Below are 11,341 nucleotides of genomic sequence, written 5' to 3'. Positions count from 1 at the left end.
AAATATACGAAACTGACGAATGAGACTCTTATATGAAAGCATGTAGGTGCTGAATAATCGTCCAGTTCTACCTAAATATACGAAAGTGACGAATGAAACTCTTATATGAAAGCATGTATGTGCTGAATATTCGTCCAATTCTACCTAAATATACGAAACTGACGAATGAAACTCTTATATGAAAAGCATGTAGGTGCTGAATATTCGTCCAATTCTACCTTTTTTCCAGCATAAGTTTACGAAATTGACGAATAAAAACTCTTATATGAAAGCATGTAGGAGCTGAATATTCGTCCAATTCTACCTAAATATACGAAACTGACGAATGAAACTCTTATATGAAAGCATGTAGGTGCTGAATATTTGTCCAATTCTACCTAAATATTCGAAACTGACGAATGAAACTCATATGAAAGCATGTAGGTGCTGAATATTCGTCCAATTCTACCTAAATATACGAAACTGACGATTGAAACTCTTATATGAAAGCATGTAGGTGCTGAATATTCGTCCAATTCTACCTGTTTTTCCACATATATTTACGAAACTGACGAATGAAACTATTATATGAAAGCATGTAGGTGCTGAATATTCGTATAATTCTGGTTCCTGTTTTTCCATATAAATATACGAAACTGACGAATGATCTTATATGAAAGCATGTAGGTGCTGAATATTCGCATAATTCTGGTGCCTGTTTTTCCAGGTAAATATACGAAACTGACGAATGAAACTCTTATGTGGAAGCATGTAGGTACTGAATATTCGTCCAATTCTACCTGTTTTTCCGCATAAGTTTACGAAATTGACGAATAAAACTTAACATTTCAGCCAAGAGTTCTCTGAGATTTTGCGTGTTTGGTGAACCAAAACATTAACCGAAGATGGAACCAAGGACCACATATCTCCGACATGTAAGGGGATTACAAACCCCAAAAAGAATGACACGTGCGTAAACAGCTCAGATCCCCCCCCACCCCCATGCCCCCCCCTCCCCCCACCCCCACCCCCCTCGCCCCCGTGAACTCAAAACCGGGATATCACCACCCGGTCTCCGAAAGCGTATCTTTTATCGCTCTCAAATCAGCCGTATTGCACGGAGACAGACGGAGGATATTAGTCATCCTGCAGGATCCTATCCTGGAGGAATGTAAACAAAAAGGGAAAAAACCGTGCAATTCCTGCCTGCCTTTCTTTTTTGCCTTTCTACCAGGAAATCTTTTATATGGCGTTTGAAAGGAGCCTTTTTTAATCTTCTGAGCCTGTCAATGACAGATTTATTTTTTCCTTCATTGACTCATTTCTTGGTCTGCTTATTTTATTTTCTTACTCATAGATATTCTAAAAAGACTTTTGGATTTCTAAAATATTTTCATTCTAGAATAATTTTTGAGTAAATGCACACCACGAACGGCATAGGATAGATTCTCTCTTCGATTCGCTCTGTAAAGTTAAAATATATCATATTCCATATAATCGAAACACTTTCTTTAGATGTTCGGGTGTTATCCTATTTGATGAAATGAGAGAGAGAGAGGAGAGAGGAGAGAGAGAGAGAGAGAGAGAGAGAGAGAGAGAGAGAGAGAGAGAGAGAGAGAGAGAATTATATTTGTTTAAACAGTAAAAATTTGATGTAAAGAAATTTTGATTATCCATGTATGTATATATATATATATATATATATATATATATATATATATATATATATATGTGTGTGTGTGTGTGTGTGTGTGTGTGTGTGTGTGTATGTGTGTGCGTGTGTGGCTTACGCCTGAAAACTTATAGAATCTGTTGGAGACCTAACGGCTCCCTGGACCCAGGCTCAATTCCCAGCCGGCCAGAAGCTATTATCTTTGACCGGTTTCGCCTTGGGACTCTGATCCCGAGGTCGTTAAGAGAATCCAGACATTAAGGTATTAAAATATATTATTATTGTTATTATTACTAGCCAAGATACAACCCTAGTTGGAAAAGCAAGATGCTATAAGCCCAAGGGCCCCAACAGGGAAAAATAGCCCAGTGAGGAAAGGAAATAAGGAAATAAATAAATGATGAGAACAAATTAACAATAAATCATTATTATTATTATTATTATTATTATTATTATTATTATTATTATTATTTTTATTAGCCAAGCTAAACCCTAGTTGGAAAAGCAAGATGCTATAACCCCAAGGGCTCCAACAGGGAAAAATAGCCCAGTGAGGTAAGGAAATAAGGAAATAAATAAATGATGAAAATAAATTTAACAATATATCATTCTAAAAACAGTAACAGCATCAAAACAGATATGTCCTCTATAAACTATTAACAACGTCAAAAACAGATATGTCATATATAAACAATAAAAAGACTCATGTCAGCCTGGTCAACATAAAAACATTTGCTCCAACTTTGAACTTTTGAAGTTCTACCGATTCAACTACCCGATTAGGAAGATCATTCCGCAACTGGGCATATTTGAATACGAAAAGCGCGTCTAAATGTGCAAAATTTATCATGTAACGTTGTATGTAAATTTCCCGCACCTCTATTCATCCCCTAAACGATAAATTCCCCTACCAGCTGATATTAATCTCGGAGAGAAATCCGAAATCCAGCCCATAAATCTCCTCTGTTATCCAGGCGTTATTTCATTGTTACAAATGCTCGTTACCAAATCTCCTGCCCTGTTACGTATATGTATATCTCTGGTTAGATTATGAATGCATTATCACCTCCTGTTGCTGTAATTGCTGTTGAATTAATTATCGATAAACTGAAAAATTTCTCTTAATTCTCTTTGCATGAACTTACATCTGGATGGCATTCGTTAATGGCTGGATTTCTGAATCGGATGGAACCATCGTTAGAGATTTTTTTAAGAAGGGATTTAGAGAATGATGATATATCTATTACTATTATTATTGATAGCCAAGCTACAACCCTAGTTAGAAAAGCAAGATGCTATAAGCCCAAGGGCTCCAATAGAGAAAAATAGCCCAGTGAGGAAAAAGGAAATAAGGAAATAAATAAATGATGAGAACAAATTAACAATAAATCATTCTTATTATTATTATTATTATTATTATTATTATTATTATTATTATTATTATTATTAGCCAAGCTACAACCTTAGTTGTAAAAGCAAGATGCTGTAAACTCAAGGGCTCCAATCGGGAAAAATAGTCCAGCGAGGAAAGGAAATAAGGAAATAGATAAATGATGAAAACAAATTAACAATAAATCATTCTTATTATTATTGTTATTATTATTATTATTAGCCAAGCTACAAACCTAGTTGGAAAAGCAAGATGCTATAAACCCAAGGGCTCCAATAGGGAAAAATAGCCCTGTGAGGACAGGAAATAAGTAAATAAATAACTGATGAGAACAAATTAACAATAAATCATTCTAAAAACAGTAACAACGTCAAAACAGATATGCCATATATAAACTATCAACGTCAGAACAGATATGTCATATATAAACTATAAAAAAGACTCATGTCAGTCTGGGTCAACCTGAAAACATTTTCTGTATAATATTACCTAATGGCTCATTAGGGCGATGATAAAGGTTGATGATGATAGAGGCCTTTTCGATAAAGGATTTCTATTTTCTTCCTAACGGCTGGTGATTCTCTGACCCTCCGGCAGAGGGTAAGAGAAGCTTTGGAAGTGTGTTTATTAATTAACAGTGGCCATTTGAGTATTGCATTGCCTTTGATTCTAAGCTGAAACATTTGTTTGAGAGAGAAGCCGGTCATTCAGTGCGAAATGTTTCAACATATATTCTCACAATGAACACAAAGGAGTATAGATAGTTCATGTTTTTCTGTGAGAGAGAGAGAGAGAGAGAGAGAGAGAGAGAGAGAGAGAGAGAGAGAGAGAGAGAGAGAGAGAGAGAGAGTTGATAATAGTGACTTGGAGCTCCTAACTAAACTCTACAAGTCCTGATAATTTTTTGATAAATACATGCGTGTTCATCTCGAAAAACGACTTTATATATATATATATATATATATATATATATATATATATATATATATATATATATATATATATATATATATATATATATATATATATATATATATATTAATATGTATATATATATATATATATATATATATATATATATATACATATATATAGATATATATACTATATATATATATATATATATATATATATATATATATATATATATATATATATATACATACAGAGAGAGAGAGAGAGAGAGAGAGAGAGAGAGAGAGAGAGAGAGAGAGAGAGAGAATATCATTGTTGTTGTTTAACTGACTCCCTAAGTCTGTAGATCCCTTTTCCCTCATCTCACTAATCCTTTTTTTAAATCCCCTTAAAGCGCTCTCCGCGTTTCACATTGCCTTTTGAAGTCTCCTTAGTTCTCCCTCGTTAACAAGGTTATTCAATTAACATCTCAAAGGAGGATTTCGTCGTCGAAAACATAAGTAAATAATAATCAGAATAGCAACAAGAATGGCATTCACCAATGACGCAATAATCCAAGGATGATATCATCTCTAAGCCAGGGTTACCAGTTTGGTTCACCAGTGACGCAATAATCCAAGGATGATATCATCTCTCAGGCTATAGTTGGATGGAACGCTGTATTATTCACTGGCTCAAAGGCAGGGTTCAAGTTAGCGTACCTGGGTTGAACAATAGCGCCAATGAATTCATTTTTTCCTCCTCAGAATAACTCGGAACAGTCACTGTTTCATCTTCCAACTTCAACTGGTGACGTAATTTCCCCAGTAGCATCCCACTTTAGAACTCTTGTTTGTGTTACTAGGCAGGAATTTTCTTTTTATTAAGATTTTGGAAGCTAGTGCGACCTTCATTTCAACTGGCAAAACAATAGGTTACTGTCTCTATATGCAAGAACTGTGTGTGCTAGCATCATTATCATCGTCATTGTTTCCCAATTTCTGTGAAGGTACCTGAGATTTTATCAAGGATTATCATCACAGTTCTATTTCTGCACATCCTGTGCCTAAAAGCTAAACAGAATTTATAAACGTATCTTCTAGTCAGGATATCTTGATCTTTGGTAGGTATTACGGACGCATTTCAATGACATAATGTCGTCCATATGTCAGGAGCTGGGACCAGGGAGGTCACTCAACACTTAGGGTGGGGGACCCAAGAGAGTTATGGGCCATCATCTTTACAGAATCCAAATTCTTCCAGATAGATTCCAACTGTGCTTTGAACTGGTCCGGTTCCATAAACATCAGACACCAGCTGATCAAAGTTGTCTCAGTCACCATGAAACACTATTCCTTCAGGTTGTTCGTTAACCACATCACTGTTACTGATTACTGAAACACTTTCAACCATGTATATGCCAGGACAATTTCCAATTCAAGAGAAAAAGCATACGACTCATAATTACCTAGTTTGTTTAGGAAAGTAGTTAATTGCTTAGATTTGAAGAGATGGCGGAGTGTCATACATAGGATATGCGTGTTCATCTTCCACTGTCCACCTGTTGCTGCTTTACACATATCTTGACTATAGCTCCCACAAGGAGTTATGGTTGAGAAGTTGGACATTGAGATGGAAGGAAGGAAATGGCATCGGTAGTAAAGTAGAGGGCTAAAAATGGCGTACAGCCAAAGGCCGAAAGGATACTGCAAGACTCTTCAGTAATGCCTAAGTGCACTGACTGGTTGTGGTACCCTATAGATAACGTTATTTCTCAGTAAACTGCTGTATGGGAATTTGAGACCCGCTAAAGCCTGTGGCATCTATACTCAATTTTTTTTTTCTAATTGAGGCACATTTGCACTGACTTGCAGGGGTGCCCTTTTAGCTCGGAAAAGTTTCCTAATAGCTGATTGGTTGGACAAAATTATTTCAACTAATCAGTCATTAGGGAACTTTTCCGAGCTAAAAGAGCATCTCTGCAAGTCAATCCAAATGTGCCTCATTGAAATAAATTGAGTATATTAGCGCCTGCAGCCTTACCATTCTTGCGAGCTAGGAATGGGGGATTTGAGGAGGCCCTAGATCTACCTGCAGTCACCAACAGCCATTGCCTGGCCCTCCCTGGTCCTAGCTTAATGGAGAGGGGGGGGGGGCGAGAGACGGCCTTGGTTGGGTGCTGACCATATTTATGTATGATCAATGTCTAAGAGTCTAGGGCATTGTATCTTTACTTTTCTCTGTCATTCAAGCGCGTGGCTTACATGGGAAAGCCCTGTCTTCAGGCCTTCGATAGAACTGTTAGAAGTACCTTTCACTTAATCAATAGGATAAGCAATTACTAATCCTATTATTATTATTATTATTATTATTATTATTATTATTATTATCATTATTATTATTATTACTTGCTAAGCTACAACCCCATTTGGAAAAGCAAGATGCTATAAGCCCAGTGGCTTATCTGTGGAAATATGAAGTTCATATGGAGATATATGGAAATCTGTTAACTAGACCAGTTCTGGCGACTTTTGAACAACCGTCTTTGTAAGGACTGGACACAATGATACCCAGAGAACTGCTGAAAATGATTAGCTAATGACAGAGGGGTCGTTTATTAAAATAAATTTATTGGCGACTATTGCAAGGCAGTTGTCATCTATCACAAGATGAAATATGGCATCCCTAAAATGGAATCGAATGGTTTCAAAGATTAATAACAAGATAAACTGGCACCTTGAGCACTGCGAACGATGTTGAAACATACTTTTCTCCTAAAGTAATGATGTTGATGATACCTGAAGCCGAGAACAGATGGCTATATGCAAATGGAATGAAAATATGAAAGATGATTTGCAAGAAAAATTTTTAGGAGCTTTGGAATATTATCAAATTCTGATCATCCGTTGAATTGATTGAAATGCAACAATCTTCCTTTACCTTGGTTCTTCGTATGTATGACTATCTTGAAAACAAGGAATCAAACAAGGTATTTTCATGATACTGTACATTTCAATTCAGTCACTTGTCATACGAATAATATAAGCTCTGCTCATCCCTAACAAAGAACGTTATTCAATTGAAAATCTTCGTCAGGGCTGAATAATCTAGCTCTTTAGTGTTTTTTTTCAAAGATGTCTCATCATAAGAACGTTATTCAATTGAGAATCTCCGTCAGGGCTGAAGAATCCAGCCCTTTAGTGCTTCTTTTATCTCACAAATCCTATAGAGGAGATACTGAATCTCGTACCTCATGGCAATCTCAGTCGACTCTTGCTGATCAAGGGAATGGCAGGTATGGGGAAAACCACACTGGTCAAGAAGATCAATTCTGACTGGCTCAGTAAGATGGACGATATCAAATGCCTTAATGACTTTGACATACTTTTGTATGTAGAATGCAGGGATTCCATTGAATCTTTTAAAGACTTGTTAGTGGCGTCTTTTGGAGATGTTCACCAGAAATTCCAAGATAATGAAATTATTGATGTGTGTTTGGCTTACAAGTGTCTACTCATCATAGATGATGATTCATACCTAACCACAAATCTAATAACAGAAGCTCGTCCCTCTGCTTCAGCAAGATCTCCCTCGCGCTGGAAAGTAACAGCAATCGTCCTGACACCGGAAATTTTCTTTATAATACAGGAGTCTACAATATTACGTTTCATTGTATTCTTACAATACAGTCTCTCTTTTGTCCCTTTCAAAGCAGTAGTTTTATTACAATCATTCATATATTGAAATAAACCAATTGCTCTCTCTATGTAAAAATATGGAAACTGGTTTAAGTAACCAGTTTGATTCACATTTTCTGATAAAGAAAAATAGAATATCTGATCATATATATCGTTCTCTGTAACTCTCCATACGAAAATCCTTGATTTTATCTTGACCACTGATGGAAATATGGCCACCAGAAATACAGCATCCATAAGATATCTAATATAAGAGACTTTCTGAGCCTAATATCTTAGCATTTCATACAATATCCAATATGGGGATGTGTTTGAAAGTGGGTCATACTGTATATATTATTTCTTGATATCCAATGTAAGGAAGTGTACCATTTCACGTTTTTTTTAAGACATGAGATTATGCATGATCGTAAAAATGGCTCAGCATTGGAGAAATCTTGCTTATTTGTATAAATCCCTGAATCCTTTAGCAGCATGCATCGGTTTCATTCATGATTTACACGGCTATCCAGACAGATAAGTCCTGGGCTCTAAGCTTGCTTACATTTTCCTTCGTTCTGCGAGGTAGGTCTTGCAGTCCACATTATTTCCTTTCCTCGCTGGGCTATTTTCCCAGACGGAGCCCTTTCTCTTACACCATCCTGCTTTTCCAACTGGGGTTCTAGCTTAGCAAGCAATACTAATAATAATATACTATCTGGAATTCGTCTATAGTAGACTGACCATATACATATATGATTAGCGCCCAAGCCCGCTCTCCACCCAAGCTAGGACCAAGGAGGGCCAGGCAATGGCTGCTGATGACTCAGCAGTTAGACCTATAGGCTCCCCCAAACACACCATCCTTAGCTCACAAGGATAGTGAGGTTGCAGCGACCAAAGGAACTAACGAGTTTGAGCGGGACTTGAACCCCAGTCTGGGAGTTCATCACTCAGGGACTTTACCACATCGGCCACCACGATATGCTTTTATAGAATAAAACAACATATAACGATAATTTCTATTCAAATAATTCATCTTCATCTTTCGTTCTCGATCAGAGTTTCCCCATAATCTACCATCCAATGTTAACGACTGCAGTTTTCTCGTTCGAAAGAGCTCCTTCCGAAGATTTCGAAGGATTCCCCGAAGACTCTCTCGTATAGCGGCTCCAAGAACAATCTCCTTGAGACCTCACTGACCGGGCCCTTGTGAGCGTTATCCACCCTTTTCCAATAGTCTTAGACTTAACATATAAGCAGCTTCGAGACTCTGACACTCAAAAGGATTTTACTCTTCAAAATCTCTCGAAGATCCTTCCTCGAAGACATCTCGTTTTCTCCTCAAAATCCTCTTGCTTATAATGTCTTCAAGTACTTTTCGACTTGGAGGTTTAAGTTTAGATAGCGATTATCTTTAGAAGTGATGCTGAACAATATCTTTATTATAGGATATGTTATTATTAAGGACATTAGCATACCAGAACGCTATGGTCACTGTTTTACAGACCAGAAACAATATAATAATACATATTGGATGTTATATATTATATTAGTGGACATAATAATAATAATAATAATAATAATAATAATAATAATAATCCACCCTTATACCAAGGTACTTCCCCCAATTTTGTGGGGTAGCCGACATCAAACAAATGAATAATAATAATGATAATAATAATAATAATAATAATAATAATAATAATAATAATAATAAGAATAATAATAATAATAATAATAATAATAATAATAATAATAGGATAGTAGACCCTCTTTCAGGCACGTTGTGTTATAAATAATAGCTGCCTCAGTTACATTGATCTTATACTCTGTCTTCTCAATGGTTCTCGTTATCTTCTTATCAGGATTACTGCATACAGCCAGTGATTGGTCGAAAGTAATTTGCCCAATCACTGGCTGTATGCAGTAATCCTGAAAAGGAGATAAGAGCCATTGAAAAGACAGAGTATAAGATCAATGCAACTGAGGCAGCCATTATTTTCAATAGAATAATAATAATAATAATAATAATAATAATAATAATAATAATAATAATAATAATAATAATAATAATAATAATAATAATAATAATAATAATAATAATTATACACTTTTATAACCTCTTTATAAAATACGCCTTTTACACATTTATGTATTTCAATCTCCCTTAATTTTTCTACTCTTACTTCTCTTTCTAAGATTCCTCCACCTTCCCACCTCTCCCTTTCTCCCTTTTCCATATTCATTCACTTTTATCACCTCTCCATATCTTTCTTTTCTTCACGAATTGTCCTTCATTCGCTTCCTCCACCCACAACGATAATTCTATGGAAAAAAAGTTCCAAGATTAATTTTATTATATCTTTTATGATTTTTTTTTTTTTTTTTTTTAGTGGCTCTCCCCTCACCCTCGCCTGATAATGGGTTTTATGGGCGTCCGGTATCATAGTGTTTCCTCCGTTAATGGTTTTCCCGGATAAGATAAGAGGCAATGATCCATTAACTGCTTTGTTTCCCTCAGAAAGCCAAACTTCTTCATTTAAATTGCCCTGCCTACGATAGCTATCATTATAAAGTATATTTGACATTTGCCATATGTCAAAGGATAATGAGACATTGGAATATGGGTTTTTTCACTTTATTACGAAAGGGTTCGTAAGTACACTGTGTACAGACGATACTCCCAGGTGAGTACCTTGTCTACTGATCGCTCAAATGGTACTGACTAACCCTCCGCAAGCAAGATGCAATCTTGCTACAACAACATGCTGAATTGTTAGGTTTTGTGGAGAATTCCACAAAACCTAACAATTCAGCATGTTGTTGTAGCAAGATTGCATCTTGCAATCTTGCTACAACAACATGTGGAGAATTCCACAAAACCTAACAATTCAGCATGTTGTTGTAGCAAGATTGCATCTTGCAATCTTGCTACAACAACATGCTGAATTGTTAGGTTTTGTGGAATTCTCCACTGTGATTGAAATATACCGTCAAACACATCACTTTATGATTCTAGGGTCATTAAATACCATATAAAACACATATTTTGCATTCAAAGATTTGGACACATTTAATAATTATAATCATTAACCTCACTATATAAAACACATATTTTGCATACAAGGATTAGGACACATTTGATAACTGTATTAAGAGCTACATAACATTTTAGATAGATTAATTTGAGTATTTTAGTTAATATGACATAAAACATTATGTCAACGTAATATGTCAGGTCAAACATGGTATTTTACAGCAATGTTATGGAATCACTGATTGATATGAAGTTCTCTGGCATCCTGGCATTGAAGGTCATTGACGCCAATGTTAAGGAACCCAGACATCCACTTAAAGATTAATCCTATTCTTTCTTCCTTATTCATATATAACAGATCTCTCTTAACCTTTTTACTGATCATAGCATACTTTAATTCTTTACAGTTAATTCTCATATAGTTTATTAATTTCCTTTTTTCCATTCTTCACTGGGATACTTTCACTATTGGAGCCTTTGGTCTTGTAGCATCCTGTTTTTCCCAACTAGGTTTGTAGCTTAGCTTATAATAATAATAATAATAATAATAATAATAATAATAATAATAATAATACTAATAATAATAATAATAACTGCTATATGACAATTACACCACGAGGGGCTAATAGCCTATACCCTAAAAATTGTCTAATTCATATACGTGAAAGTCTTTGAAAACCATATTTACT

The sequence above is a fragment of the Palaemon carinicauda genome, chromosome 17 (genome assembly GCF_036898095.1).
Source record: "Palaemon carinicauda isolate YSFRI2023 chromosome 17, ASM3689809v2, whole genome shotgun sequence".
Taxonomy (NCBI): domain Eukaryota; kingdom Metazoa; phylum Arthropoda; class Malacostraca; order Decapoda; family Palaemonidae; genus Palaemon; species Palaemon carinicauda.
This window is presented reverse-complemented; position numbering follows the sequence as displayed.